Source organism: Microcebus murinus, chromosome 1, assembly GCF_040939455.1.
Source record: "Microcebus murinus isolate Inina chromosome 1, M.murinus_Inina_mat1.0, whole genome shotgun sequence".
Classification (NCBI taxonomy): Eukaryota; Metazoa; Chordata; class Mammalia; order Primates; family Cheirogaleidae; genus Microcebus; species Microcebus murinus.
The window spans coordinates 88,590,619-88,606,861 of NC_134104.1; the positions used below are offsets into that span (position 1 = coordinate 88,590,619).

Genomic DNA, 16,243 nt, shown 5'->3' on the forward strand with positions numbered 1-16,243 from the left:
AAGTGATGTGTCATATTTATAGATTTGCATATGTTGAATCACCCTTGCCTCCCACTTGATCATTGTGTGATATCTTTGGATGTGCTGTTGAATTCAGTTGGCTAGTATTTTGCTGAGGATTTTTGCATCTGTGTTTATCAGGGATATTGGCCTATAGTTTTCCTTTTTTGTAGTGTCCTTTTCTAGTTTTGGTATTAGAGTTATACTGGCCTCATAGAATGAGTTAGGGAGAATTCCTTCCTCCTCTATTTTTGGCACAGTTTCAGGAGAATTAGTATTAGTTCTTTGCATGGTTGGTAGAATTCAGCTGTGGATCCTTCTGGTCCTGGGCTTTCATTTTTGGGGAGGTTTTTTATTACTCATCCAATGTTGCTACTCATTATTGATCCATTCAGGATCAATTTCTTCCTGGTTCTATTTCTTCCTGGTTCAATCATGAGAGGGTGTATGTTTTTAGGAATTTATCTATTTCCTTGTGATATTCTAGTTTGTGAGCAATAGTTGCTCATAATGGTCTCTGATGATCTTTTGTATCAGTTGTGTGTTTTGTATCAGTTGTAATGTCTCCCTTTTCATTTCTGGTTTAGGTTATCTGGGTCTTCTCTGTTTTTCTTGGGTAGTCTAGCTAACAGTTTATCAATTTTGTTTATATTTTCAAAGTAATAAGTTTTTGTTTCATTGATCCTTTGTTGTTTTTTGTTTTTGTTTTTTGGGATTTTTTTTTTTTTTTTGGTCTCTATTTCTTGCAGTTTTGCTCTGATCTTTAATACTGTTTTTTTTTTTTCTCCTATTACTAATTTGGGGTTTGGTTTGTTCTTTTCTAATTTTTGAGGTGGGTTATTAGTTTGTTAATTTGTAATCATTTGGCTTTAATGACATAGGCATTTAATGCTATAAACTTCCCTCCAAGTATGGCTTTTCCTGTATCCCACAGGTTTGGGTATGTTTTCTCTTTATTTTCAGTTGTTTCAAAAACTTTTTAAATTTCCATCTTAATTTGATGATAAATGATTTTTCAGAAGCATGTTGTTTCATTTCCATGCATTTTTGTATAGTTTCCGAAGTTCCTCTGGGTATTGATTTCTACTTTTATTCCACTGTGGTCTGAAAAGATACTTGATATGATTTCAGCTTTCTTTAAGTTGCTGAGACTTGTTTTGTGGCCTAACATATGGACTATCTTGGAGACTGTTTCATGTGCTGATGAAAAGAATTTATATTCTGTAGTTGTTGGGTAGAATATTCTATAAATGTCTGTTAGGTCCATTTAGTTTGAAGTCCAATTTAAATCCAAATTTTTTTTGTTGATTTTTTCTCTAGATGATCAGTCTAGCACTGTGAGTGGGGTGTTGACATCCCCCACTATTCTACCATTGCTGTCTCTCTCGTTAAGTCTAGTAATATTTGTTTTAAGAATCTCCATGCTCTATTGTTGAGTGCATAAATATTTAGAATTGTAATATCCTCTTGCTGAATCAATACCTTTATCATTATGTAATGACATTGTTTGTCTACTTCTTAATATTTTGATTTAATGTCTGTTTCATCTGATTTACATATAGCTATTCCTGCTCATTTTTGGCTTCTGTTTACATGAAATATCATTTTCTACTCCTTTACTTTCAGTCTATTTGTCTTTGCAAGTAAGGTGATTTTCTTGAAAGCATCATATAGTTGGATTATCGGGATTTTTTTTCCCCTTTTGGCAACCTATATCTTTTTAAATATATAATGTTTATTTCACAATATTGGGGGATACAAGTGTTCTTGTTACATGGATGAATTGTATAATGCTAAAGTCAGAAGTTTTAGTGTTCCTGTCACCAGAATGGTGTATGTTGTACCCGTTAGGTAAGTTTTCACCACTCACTCCCCTCACCCTCTGTCCTTCTTAGTTTCCAATGTCCTTTACACCACTTTATGACCATATGTACCCTCAATTAGCTCCCACTTATTAGTGAAATAGTGATGTTTGTTTTTCCAATTCTGAGACACTCCACTTAGGATTATGGTCTCTAGTTCCAACTAAGTTGCTACTATTGACATTATTTCATTCCTTTTTATGGCCAAGTGGTAGTATTCCATGGTATATATGTACCACATTATGTTTATCCACTCATAATTTGATGGGCACATCATTAACATACAGGTGTCTTTTTAATAGAATGGTTTCTTTTCCTTTGGGTAGATACCCAGTAGTGGGATTGCTAGATTGAATGGTAGATAGATTTGGATGGTTTTCATCTGCTATTTCATTAAATAATTTCTTCTTTCTTTTGTTGAACTCTTGTATTCCCTCTTGCATAATATATTTGAAGCATAATTGTCTACACACATTTTGGTTCTTCTAAGTGGATGAGGCATGCTGGAAATACTTCTAGGCAGTCATCTTGGAATAAAAATGCTTGGTTGATGTTTGCTATATTTTCATGCATAGTTTTATCTCAGCTTCTCCATGTTTTTATATTTAAGGTGTTTCTTTTTGAAGCAGAATATAGTTGGTTTTGTGACCTTTTCCAGTATAACAAAGTCTCTTAAATAGAATATTTATTACTTTTAAACCTAAAGTAATTGATAACATATTTAGGTTTATGTCTACCATATTGCTATCAGTTTTTTATCTGATCTCTTTTATTTCTCACACTTTTTGGATTAATAAAAAGTATTTTAATTTTTTACTGTATTAATTAATTAGCTACATATTATTTTATATTTTATAATTCTCAGTTTTTACCCTAGAAAGTACAACATGAATTCTTGACTTCTTACAATTACAATCTGATGCAAATGATTTTTCCCAAGTCCTTAATAATCTTAAAGCATCACAATACTTTAACTCCACTTACCCCCTCCCACCTTTTGTATCATTGTTCCTATTCTTTTTAATTCTACATACATTTTAAACTCTGTGGAGACATTTCTATTATTGTTTTATGTAGTGAATTTTTAGCAGTCATTTATTTCTACATGTATACATATATTTTATATGTATATTCACATATTTACCTTATTATTACTCTTCATTCCCTCTTGGAATTCTCTCCGACTTTTGCTTCAATCTTACTTGGTGCTCTTTCTGGGGCTCCAGCTACATTCTGTTTGACCTGTTTACTGTATTTTACATCTCTAAAAGTTTTTTTCTATATTTTCCATTATTTTACTTCTTTGCTTAAATGTAGACGTTTTCTATTGACTGTTTATTGAGTTTGCTAAATCCACCTTCTGCCATATCTAATATGTTGTTTAATCCTGTGATCCCCAACCCCCAGATCATAGACCAGTACCAGTCTGCCACCTGTTAGGGACCAGGCTGCAGAGATCTGTGCCCCTCACCCCATTCATATCTTCCATGAAACTTAGGAACCGGGGGGGGGGGGGGCGCACATCAGGAAGTAAAGGGGACAAGCAGATAAAGAAAGAGCTTCATCTGTATTTACAGCTGCTCTCCATCACTTGCATCACCACCTAAACCTCACCTCCACACCACTACCCCACACCCCTGGCCATAGAAAATCTGTCTTCCATGAAACTGGTCCCTGGTGCCAAAAAGGTTGGGGACAGATGGTTTAATCCATCTAATGAGTTAATTTCAAAGAGTATATTTCTTAGTTCTAGAATTTTTATCTGATTCTTTTTATAGATCCTAATATTCTGGTAAAATTCTTTATCATTGCTGCATCTCTTAACATGAATATATTAATTAAAGTTATTTTTAAATTCCTTAGATAACTTTAATATCTTTATCACCATAGATGTTTCTATTGTTTACTTTTTATTTTGGTTTTTGATTGTTATCTTGAGGTATTTTTATTTTTGCATACTTAATAATTTTCTATAATATTAAATGGTGAATACTGTACACAGAAAGTTGTGGTGAATCCTGATGATTTATCTTCCTCCACAATGGATTTATCCTTCCCTTCACTAGGCAGATAACATAGTACATCTTAATTGAATCACAGATTGTTCCATGTTGATGCTGAGCTGCAGCCCTCAAAAGAGTCTACATTTGGTTCATGCTTGTTCTCAAGAGTTTCAGCGGAAAGTCTAGGGTGTCTCTAAAGTTCTTCCTCCTGCAGGTCGTTGTCTCATAAGACTGCAAAAATTTTACATTCCTTTCACAGGTTTTCCACTTTTCCATCATGCCCCATTTAGCCCCAGAAATTGGTAAAAACAAATCTGTGCTTGAGGTCCCCAAATATCTACCCAAAGCTGTGTTGGTTTCTACATCACCCAGTAGTGCCCCTTCTTTAGTGAAATGCTGAGATGCTCAGGCTCTTCCCATTTCTACACTGGTAAATGCCCCTAGAATAAAATGGCTGTGAAAGTCAGCTCACTTTGATAAGGAAGTTATATTCTCTACATTGCCTCCACTATACTCAAAGAGAGATTTGGCATCTTATCCTCCTTTTTTTATTCATTCTCAACAGAAGTTCTAATTTGGTACTCCAGACTACCTATAAGCAGAAGTATAACATGTAACAGTTTGAATAATGTATTTTGTCAGGTTCAGTTTGTCAAAATAGTAATTTTTAAATGATAGATTTATTTTAAAGTTTTGCACATATCAAAACTTTTTTTCCAAACAGTTCATTGACTTTATGGTTCTTTTATGCTGAGATCAGTTGGGAAAATATTAGTGGCTGATTAATATATAATTAGCTCTTAAATATTTTTCAACTCCATAAACCTGTAAATCTTCATTAAATGTAAGTGAAACATGATTGAAAAGGTAAAAAATTATATTTCTAAACTATTTTGATACCTCCTCTATCTTAATTACAAAGTTAATTTCTCCCATACACAAAAGCATTTCCACAGTATCATTACTTATCCTGAAAAATTATTCAGAAGAAATATTCAAGTAATAGTACTAAAAAACTATACAAGTAAGAAATTAAATTATTATCTTTTCAACTAGGACAAATATATACAAGTTCTAAATAGGTTCTGCTTGAAAGCACTTCATAATTATCTTTAGTAAAATATCAAACCAAGAATCTTGCAAAGAATCAAGTGAGTCCTACTTTTGGCTCAGCTATTTATAATGTTTATAATGCCAGCTTTCGGGTTGGCATACATATGTAGGTAAATAGTTTTTTTATCTTTCTCTTTCTCTCTCCCTCTCCCTCTCCCTCTCCCAGCTTCTGTGGTAAGTGCCATACAGCATTGTGCCATTTATCCTCAGGCAAATCATATAAAAAATCATATCCAACACTTTCTCAAGTATTAAAAATGACCCTCTATTCTCCAACTTTGAAGGAGGAGGACATTTTATGAGTTAAGTTAAAATGTGTTGTAAACATATTATAAAATATTAAAATGTCAACAGTGAAAGTTTTATTATACAACATGTTTGAAAATTATGGGGTTTCTATGTTCACTCTCTACTTGTCTCCACCTCACCTCAAAACATATTCTATAGTAATTTATAATGATCTTAGATAAAAATATACATCTAGTTCAACCTCAGAGGGAAATAATTTAGGAACAGTCTCCTTTTAATGACCCCATCAAAAAGTGGGCAAAGGACTTGAACAGAAACTTTTCAAAAGAAGATACGAAATCAAAAGAAGATAGACTAATGGCCAAAAAACATGAAAAAATGCTCAACATCTCTAATCATCAGGGAAATGCAAATCAAAACCACAATGAGGTATCACTTAACTCCAGTGAGAATGACCTTTATTAAAAAGTCCCAAAACAATAAATTTTGGTGTGGATGCAGAGAGCTAGGAACACTCATACACTGCTAGTTGGACTGCAAACTGGTACAACTTCTGTGGCAAGTATTATGGAGATACCTCAAAGAGCTACAAGTTAGATCTACCATTTGATCCAGCAATCCAATTACTGGGCACATACCCAAAGGAACAAAAGACATTCTTTAAAAAAGACATCTGCACTCGAATATTTATAGCAGCACAATTCACAATTGCTAAGATGTGGAAACAACCCAAGTGCTTGTCAATACATGAGTGGATTATTAAAATGTGGTATATGTACACCATGGAGTTCTACTCAGCCACAAAAACAATGGTGATCTAGCACCTCTTGTATTATCCTGGATAGAGCTGGAGCCCATTCTATTAAGTGTAGTCTCCCAAGAATGGAAAAACAAACACTACATGTACTTACCATCAAATTGGTATTAACTGATCAACACTTACGTGCACATACAGTAGTAACACTCATCTGGTGTTGGGCAGATGGGAGGGGGTAGAAAGGGATGGGTATATACACACTTAATGGGTGCGGTGCACACCATCTGGGTGGTGGACATACTTGAAGCTCTGATTCAGGGGGGCAAAGGCAATATATGTAACCTAAACATTTGTACCCCTGCAATATATTGAAAAAAAAAAACAAAACTGGAGAATATGGCAGAAAAAGACAGATTAAAAATGTTTTTAGCAGGTACGTTAATGGTGACCAGCTCTCCATCTGAGCACTCTAATGATATCTTGAGCTGGGAAAGGAAAATCACCATTTTGCAATTATCACAGTTTAGATTGGTTCAGGCAAGAATCATCAGTGGATGCAAATTGAGGAGGAAAGTTTGATGAGGAAGCAAGATAACTGAATGGTCTCAAAGTGTCTTCCCACAGACTTCATGTAAGTTGCAATGGGAAAATCTGTAATTCTGGTGAAACTGGATAACATCTTGACCAAATGATCAAAATTAACATCACCAAAGAAAGGACATTGTGTGCCTCTGGATGTGTTATACTGAGAAGGACACAACAGCATTTTGCTTAACATGAATCTAATCATGAGGAGCTATCAGAAAAATAAAAATTGAGATAGATTCTATAAAATAGCTGGCTCATAGTCTTCAAAATTGGCAATGCTGTGGGGAAGAAAAAAGTAGTGCTGGAGTAAATAAACTAAAGGGACATGACAACTATATATATGCACTATGTTATCCTAGGCTGGATCTTATCCTGGAGGAAAAATACTAAAAGGACATTATTTAGACAACTGACAAAATGGGAATAGAGACTGTAGATTAGGCAATAATATTGTATTAATATTAACATCCCTGATTTGGTAACTGTATTATGTTACAACAAAGAAATATCCTTCATCTTAGGAAATGTGCACTGAAGTATTAAGGGGTCATGAAGCATCATGTATTCATCAGGCATTATTTCAAATGCCTTGGAAAAAATAAAGTGTGTGTGTGTGTGTGCACATACTGATACATTTCTATACACACACATTAAGGAAATAAAATTGTAAATGTTATTAAAGATGTTATTAAAGATGTTTTACATTCGTAGATATGGGTAAAGGACAATCATGAGTTCTTTACATCATTTTGACAACTTTTCTGTAAATTTAAAATTATTTCAAATAAAAAGTTGCATTCTTTTTTTAAAGATGAATTTCCCATCTTTGTGTAGAGTTAACTTTAAAACATGTTTGAGAACAATTAGTTAAGTAATTTAAAGGGTAGTTCAAAAGATACATTTTCATAGTTACTGTCCTTTAATTTTGTGAGTCTCTACAAAGCATTAAGCTGTCCAATAAATGTTTCTTTATCTGGAAATGGCAATTGTGATTACCATTTACCTTATTTATTGTGGTGGGAGACAGTGGAGTAAGGTAGAAAGAATTCTGAAAGAGTTGCAAGATGTGGTTACTAAGCATTGATTTACTGTGTAACTATGACCAGGTCATTTCACCTGCCTACAACTCCATTTCTTCTTCTGCAACATAAAGAGATTAGATTAGATCATTTTAAAAGCCTTTCTGTCTCTACCCTTCTACAATTCTGTTACAGGGTGGGGTGAGGGCAATATATATAACCTAAACATTTGTACCCCCATAATATTCTGAATATATATATATATATGTATATATATATATATAGTGGAAGTCTAATAATTAAGAAATTTATGGATAGAATTAACAAGTTGACCAAAGTTAAAGGAAGTTTTTTTTTTCTTCACACATCTGTATAGTGCGTCTTAAGTAAATAGAAACTTGGATCACTTTTATAGAAGGATAGAGCAATGTTTGCAGAGAAACAGAACAAGATTCTAACTTTCTCTCAGGATGCTCATGAATTTGGCAGGCTGATTGCACTTAAGTTTCAAGAAGAAATGTAGCCAAAGGTCTCTAAAGTACAGTGAAACATGACTTTTCCTACCCTCATATTCCTGCCACAGCAAATGAATTATAGTTTTTACAAATTAGATTAAGAATTTTGGAGAAGTATAGTTGTATCCTTATGGACCACGCTTGTAATGATAGCAAGTTGTAGCATTACCACCTCTCCAAAAAGGACTGATTTTTCTGAAGGTTTTGGTTCAGAATGAGCCATGTTTTATGTCAACAAAGAATCAGGGAAATTATTTACTCTGTAACAAGGCCTAAAATTAAAAAAAGACCAGAGTAGGTATATCATAAATATTTTCGCCATGGCTTAGAGCAACAAACAATAAAAATAAGGAAGAAAGGGAAAAATGAGGATGCCATGGCACCTGGAGAAGCTTTCCCTGGTGAAGCCAATGTGTAAAAAGCTAGCGTACATTAGGAAACTCCCAACCACATTGTAAGATTTTGTAAAGTGATTTAACAGCAACAACAACAAAGATACTTCTGAATCTTTATTAATTTGCATAAGATACAATCATCCATTTGTCCAGTCATCAAATATATACTATGTACCTGCTCTGTGTTGAGCACATTCTGAATATATAGCAGTGAACTAGGTATACAAGGTACAGTTTCTCACATTCTGGTGGAAAAGTATAGATTTGAATGAAATATGATAAGTAAATACCATTGTGATAGGGGTACAAGAGATTAAAATATATATAAAAAATAAAGATATATGACTGGGTGGGGGTGGTCACCCTAGTTCATCAGAGGATGCTTCTTTGGAAATAGACATTTTCACCATGATCTGAATAACATAAAAAATGCAGTGGAGAGAACATTCCAGCCCAACTAGTGCAAAGGTTCTGAAGTGGTAATGAACTTGTTAAGTTGGCAGAACAGGATGAATGCCAGGGGGCTGAAACATAGTAGACAAGGGGGAGGGAGGAGATATGTGATGAGTTTACAAAGAGGGGAGAGGCATCAGGGTTCATACTCTATTCTAGGTGTTATGGGCAACCATTAAGAAGTTTAAATAAGAATGAAATGGGATCTGATTTTCATTTAAAAGGATGACTTGGGCTGCTATGTGTTAAGAAGCTATTTTAATAATGTAGACAGGAGATTACAGGGCCTAGAGGAGGGTTTTGATCAGGGGTATGGAAAGAGGCAGACCTTGGAAAGAAAGAGTCAACAGGACCAAATGATGAATTGTAGGGGGAGTTAGTTAAAGAAAGCAATAAAAAATAACTTGTAAAGTTCTGTCTTGGCCATCTGAGTAGATGTGGGTGACATATACTGGGATAGGAAGACTGAGAAAGGGACAATTTGAGAGAAGGAGATTAAGAGGTTTTGGGGGGAGTTGTTAATTTTAAGATGTATTAGACAACTCAAGTAGAGATGTTGCATAAATAGTTGAGTATACAATTTTGTAGTTTTTGGAGTATATAAAGACTGGAGTTGTTAACACTGGGAGTTAGGAGCATATGATGGTATTTGAAGCCATAGGACTAGACATGATCATCTAAGGAGAGAATGTGGTTGAAGACAAGAAGGGCTTCAGGACCAGACTCTTGGGTGGAACAGAAGAGAGAGACTGAGAATGAGTGGTGAGTGAAGTGATAGGAAAATTGGAAGTGCAAGGTGTCCCACAAGTGCGAAGAAATCTTCCACTAACGAGAGAGTATCACCTGTGAAGAGTTATGCCAAGAGGTCTGGCAGATAGGAGCATAGAGGTGACCATTACATTTGGCAATATGAAAGTCAAAAGAGTTTGTTTTACTTAAAAGAAAAGCATTGGTAGATCAACATGTGCATCAACAGTTAATCCATAGACGGTATGGAAAGGTGGAAAATGCAGCAGCAAAGTTGTTGAGAGGATGGAGGGGTAAGATTCAGAGGCTAAAAGGATTTAGCCTCTGAAAGAACAGAGGCATGTTCATTCAAGGAGCTGCTTTAGAATTACCAGACCTCTTCTCTTATGTAAATCGTCTCATTTGATTCTCATGTATCAATCATTCCCAATTTCCAGACGAGGAAAATAAAGTTTACAGAGGTTGGATACTTTCTCCTAGAATATGCAATTAATAATGAAAACACTTGGAATTCAAATCTTTTTTTGTAACTCCAAACTTATGTCCTTTACACTATAGAATACCATGATGAAGTCTCCCTTCTAATGCTTAGTGTGGCAAATAACTACAATATACTAGGTACAAAGAAGTATAGTTGCTTTGATGCCATTATTCCCATTTAGTGATTTAGTGATCGGTAAATATTTGGCAATTTTAAGTTTGAATTCCCTGGAATCTACTCATGTGAAAGTATAATGTCCATATCATTTTTTCTGAATTTAATGACTGCTGAAAAATAACAGGGGCATAATTACATTCACAACTAAAAATCTTTCAAAACACTCAAAAACTAATGCCTTTCTTAACAAATTTGGTTCATATACTCAGGTTAACCAAAAATTACTAGTTTATTTGTTAGCATTTTAAAGAGAGTCTCACCCAGTAAAACAGCAGTACAGCTAAATACCTGGTTATTAAATTTACAAAACAATTTTAAGGCAAGGAAAGTACAAATCCCAATCAACTAGGGATGCCATGTAGAAGAATTCATTATCCTATAGTTCAAAAGGCATGAAATTTGATATAAAATGTCTTGGCTTAAAGTCTTAAGTCTGGTAAACTTTCTTGGTGATCTCTTTCAAGTTGTTTAACATCTTGGTTGTTCATTAGTAAAATAAGGCTAATAATATTTATGCAAAAAAGTTGTTGTAAGAACCAAATGGGTTAATCTGTTGAAAAAACTTTGTAAATGGAGAATACCTGTTGGTTATTATTATACATATAATGATATCTGGTATGTTTTATTTTGTATTTCTTTTTTATTATTATTATATTTTTTATTTCAGAATATTATGGGAGTACAAATGTTTAGGTTACATATATTGCCTTTGCCCTGCCCAAATCAGAGGTACAAATGTGTCCATCCCCCAGACAGTGCACACCATTAACAAGCATTGTAAGCTAAATGCACCTCTCCCTTCTGCTAATAGTGTGCCATTTCTTATGGGTACTTGGATAAAAGAGAAGAGCACTTCTTTCAAAGGAACATTTCTCATCTTGCTTCTCTAAAAAACCTTCCTGGCTAGGTGCAGTAGCTCACACCTGAGTACTTTGAGACCCCATCACAGGAGGATCGCTTGAAGCCAAGAGTTTGAGACAAGCCTCGGAAACATAGTAAGACCCTGTCTCCACAAAAAACAAACAAACAAACAAACAAACTTTAAGAACTAGCCAGGCATGATGGTGCATGCCTATAGTCCTAGCTAGCTGGGAGGCTGAAGTGGGAAGATCACTTGAGCCCAGATGAGCTATGATTGCATCACTGCACTTTAGCCTGGGCAATGAGTTAGATCCCATCTCTAAAAAAATTTTTTTAAAAGCCTTCCCATATTTTTCAAAACTGCATCAGTCCCATGTTCCCAGAGAAACATGTCCACTATTACTACCATAGTACCGTAGTATATAGTAACTCAGACTAACATTGATTCTAATAACAAATGTGCATTGAGGGTCTATTATATTCCAGGCTCTGAAAGAACTACACATCAATATAGGAAAAGGACTGTGATACATTTCTGCTTCTCCATCAGTCCATCGTCTAGTCAGAGAGCATCTCCTCAGTATAAAGTTATTTATCTATGCGTCTCTCCTCCCTATGCTACAGCTACCCTCACCCCTAGCTATGAACACTAGAATGCCAAGACCCTTGTCTTGGTCATGTTTAATCTCCCTCATATTATCTAGCACAATACCTTGCTCATAGTGGGTGCTCAATAAATGATTATTGGATTGAAGAAATATTTTTAGTGTGTTTTTAAAAATATTTAAAAGTACTGGTAGACTAACAAGCAAGGTGTTTTTCCACATAATGTCTCTCTGGTTACATTTAACAGCAAGTTAAAATTAGATCTTTTTTTTTTCTTAAGAAAGAAAACCATAGCAACTGTAATGTTGAATGTTTCAGAGAGCACATTTTTAAGGATTCTCTTTTCCTGAATTGCCCGTGTTTGAGCTGCCTATTTCAATCAAAAATCTAATAAATAATCTGTGGTACTAATAGCCATGTAAACCACTGATTGAATCTATGAAGCAATAGAAACTCCCACATAGAACAGAATACTTGATGAAATACTTGAGGAAAAAAAATAAATGTGTTGAAAATCCACTGAATAAATTTAAAATGGTTACCCCCTGGAAATGATTGAACATTAGCTTCTCTTTGTTTCTTGTACTTGTATTTATTGTAGAACCTTGGAGACTGTTTTAATGTTTCATATCAATATTTGCTGGAGATCTTTTTCTCAGGCATGTTTCTATGAGGAAATCAATTTTACAGGGCTGTCTTCTAAATTAAAGAATGAGCATTTTTACAGAATGTTATCAGCAAATACTTCTTTGACATACATAATGATTGTCTAGTAGTTTTCTCCAAAAGTACTTTTATTGAAGTAATGATTAAAGTATAGCTCAGTGCCTCAGGAACACTGACTAATGTCATGTTAATCAACTTGACTACTAAAAAAAAGTGAAGAGGTTGATAGTTTAAATCTAGCTGGTACATGATTCACTTGAACTATCAGAGAAGAAATGTACTTTACCCAGGACCAAATTTAAAACAATAACAACAAAAAAGTCCAGCAAAACTCCTCAGAAACAGCTTTTTGAAAGTTATAGGCCATACCTGTAAAAAAAAAATCCAATTTGTTTCTCTTAAAATATGTAGGTTAGCCTTTGATTCACAGCATTCATATTGATCAACATCTATTGAATGCCTGCTTTATGCAAAGTACTGGACTAATGTCAAGATAAGTAAACCATATTTCTTCTTTTAGGGAGCTTATTAGAAGACATAAGCCATTCAGGCACAACTGTGATATAAAAAAATAATTGCTATCAATGCCATCAGGATTCTGAGGAGGTAAAAATGGATAACTCCTGGCTAAGTTTGGACAGGTACAATGAAGTGGAAACAGGAAGATGGGGAATTCTTTGTTGATAGACTGAAAACGGGCATATTTTGGAATTAACAAGAAGTTCAGCTTGACTTTAGGGAATTTATAGAAGTAGTGCTAAATAAGGCTTAAAACACCAATTGGGCTAGGTGGTAAAAGGCCTTGAATCCATATTATTTAAATGGAGTTTTATAATTTTTAAAAGCTGTAAGCAGGAGGTTCCATGACTCTTCTCTACATGTACAACAACTTTTTTTTTAAAGAATAGGCTCTAAATCTGAAATCAAAGTGACCTGATTTGCAACCAGCACTGAAAAATATTGTTTGGGTTTGTTTTTTTCAGCCTGTGCATCTAGGAGACTTTTAGACATTCAGGTATTTGCTCTGAATTTGGAGGGGAGGAGGTTGAATTATTGGTTTTTGGATAAATTTGGAATAATTGATTTTCTGGATATCGGAAAGCTAAACATTTGCTGACATATTTATTCCCTCTGAGTGCTCTATGTATGCCATATATGCTTTTTTCCCCTTCTCTATTATTGTTTCTTCTATAAAATTGTCCTGAAAACCAAAATAATGATTTCCATAGAAAGGTTCAAGGACTGATACAGAAGTATTCAGAAGCCTATTTCTTAAAAATAATAAAACCTTTCTTCTTGCAGGGAGAGAAAGGCTTGGGTGGGAGACAGCTGGGAGGATAGTTGGGGTGGGGGGAGTTTGGAGAAAAAATAGGCAGAGGAAGAGAGAGTAGGAGGGAGAGAAATGGAGAGAGAGACAGAGAGAGAACAATTACCCTCTAGAAGAAATGGTTATAAAGAAAACTTTATACATTTATATGTGTTCACAAGAGATGTGAAATAAATACAGCAGATAGGTAATGCTGCTGTAGATGCTAAAAATGTTACTAACGACAACAGCTACAGATATTCTGACACATTTTAGCCTCTGGTGCTTTAAGTAGAGAGAGAGTTTAGATAAGATGCCTGGGCGATATCATGAAAATTCTGAGGCAGCTCACACACCAACATTTCCGGTTTATATTTTTACAGTCTATTGTGAGAATGAATATGAACCAGAGATCTTTAAAACCAGGTATTTTGAGCTTTAAACAAGTTTCAAGAGCAGCAGCTCTGCTACTGAGAGAAACTTATTCACACAGATGCATACCCAGGAGTGTCCATAAACCAGAGATCTTAACTGAAGGATTTAAGCTAATTTTTACTCAATCCATATGTGGCACAAAAGCAAACACAAGATAAGAAAAGTTTTCCCTTGCCATTCAGAGTAGCCATATTAGTAATCCAAAGGATATATTTGATGGCAAATGATTCCGAGAGAGAAAAAGGGACAAGGGCGCTGCCTGGAGTAAAGCTGTGTGGCTGGGGCCCGTGATCCCTGTTGATCTCCTTCAATGCTGAGCATAACACAGGTCGCCAAAGGGGCTTTGGCTGCCTGCCACCCAAGAGCCAGACGTGAGAGGAGAATGTTGGTGAAGAAAAGGTGGTTTATTCAAGTGCCAGTAGCCTGAGGCGATGGCAGACTATTGTCTCAAAGGCCATCTCATCCCCTGCTTACTGAGCAACTTGTAAAGGGAACAGGTAAAGTTGGTGGCAAAAAGCAAGCTTTGTGCAAGTCATCATGTTATCAGCAAACAATAGGTCACCTGGTGGATCTTGTCACCAACAGTCTGTGGTTGGCCTGTTCCAGATACTTGACCTGTTTTTCCTCAAAGTAGTTTTCTAATCTTAATCCCTGCAGCTGTGTAAGCAGGTAACAGGTTAATTCTAAACTTTTGAGAGGGAGCAAACTGAAGGCATGCTGGAAGCAAAATGGCTTCCCTTTAGCCAGCCTCCCGTTATAGTCTGAACGGCCCTTGGGGTGCGCTTACACACAGACTTGCCAAAATTTCAACCTTTTAAATGTTTTCACTCCACAGAAACACAACTCTAGTATGTCAGTCTAAATCACTGGGGAAATATTATTTTAGTATTTAACTTTTGAAAATTAATATCCAAGATAGCTGTAATTAATATTAGAATTAATGAAATGTGATCTTTCTTATAAGACAGTAAAGACTGTCACAGTAGCTTCTTTGACATGTCCTCACCTGACCTTGAACTTTTTCTCATGATGCATATGTACACCTGTGAGGAGGGGGAAAGTACTTCAAAGGTTAGAGCCAGAAGCACAGTTTCATTTCCTCCTTCACTTTTCTTGAGGACATACTGGGTCCAAGTTCAGGGTATTTTATAGGTGCTTTATAGGCAAACTGCTGTCTTTCAAAAAAGCAAATGAAAATAATCAACAACCTTAACAAAATTATAAGCTTTGAGAAACTGCTGAAGACTTTATCTTGAGTCAGGCACTGTCTTTATAGATGAAAAGAAGCACAGATGCTGGCTTTTGTCTCACTGTTATTATTATAGTCAGCCCTTCTTTCTTGCTGTGTTCTTCTTTCTCTGTGGTTTGATGTAAGTCTACTATTATTAATAGCTATGCTAAAGAGCAGCTTGCAGTAGAGGAAGTGCCCCAGGCTAGGAGCTAGTGAGTAGCAGTCCCAGGGAGGAAAGGGTAGGTTCTGTTAACAAACAGCAGTATGCCCTTGGATAAGCAACTCAGCCTCTCCATCCCTTAGTTTCTTTGCAAAATATAGTCCTTATTCCTGCTTACCCCACAAAGTTGTTTTTAGGACAGAATGTGAAAAGTGAAAGAATCCAAAATGATATAAACCAACCATACCAAATAATTATTAGATCTTAGGACATTTTATATTTTCAAACAAATCTAGAAGCAAATATAGCATGTAGAAACCTTGGAACCAAAAGACTATTATCCATATATTTTGAGCATAGTGCTTTTGGAAAAATGCCTCATCTTCATATAATATCCAATGCTGATACAATTGCTTCAAAACTATTAATATAGTAGACTCATGATGAATATGTGGCTCACATTAATGTGAGGTTGAAGGTCATGTTCATCTACTTTAAAGTCCATTCTGAACAATAGTTGTCTTTAAAGGTGTTTAAAGTTGAGATTTTCATTATTAGGAGAAGAAACAAATTGAGGAAACGTGCTCACAACATTTTTGAAAGCTTTTTAGGGGAAGCA

General features: G+C 35.1%; 1 protein-coding gene across 2 annotated transcripts in view; it reads left to right on the forward strand.

The window, feature by feature from the left end:
- The window catches only part of SPATA16 (spermatogenesis associated 16), a 263,568-nt gene that overhangs the window by 8,811 nt on the left and 238,514 nt on the right, over positions 1-16,243 (forward strand). The gene's annotated exons all lie outside the window — the stretch shown is intronic.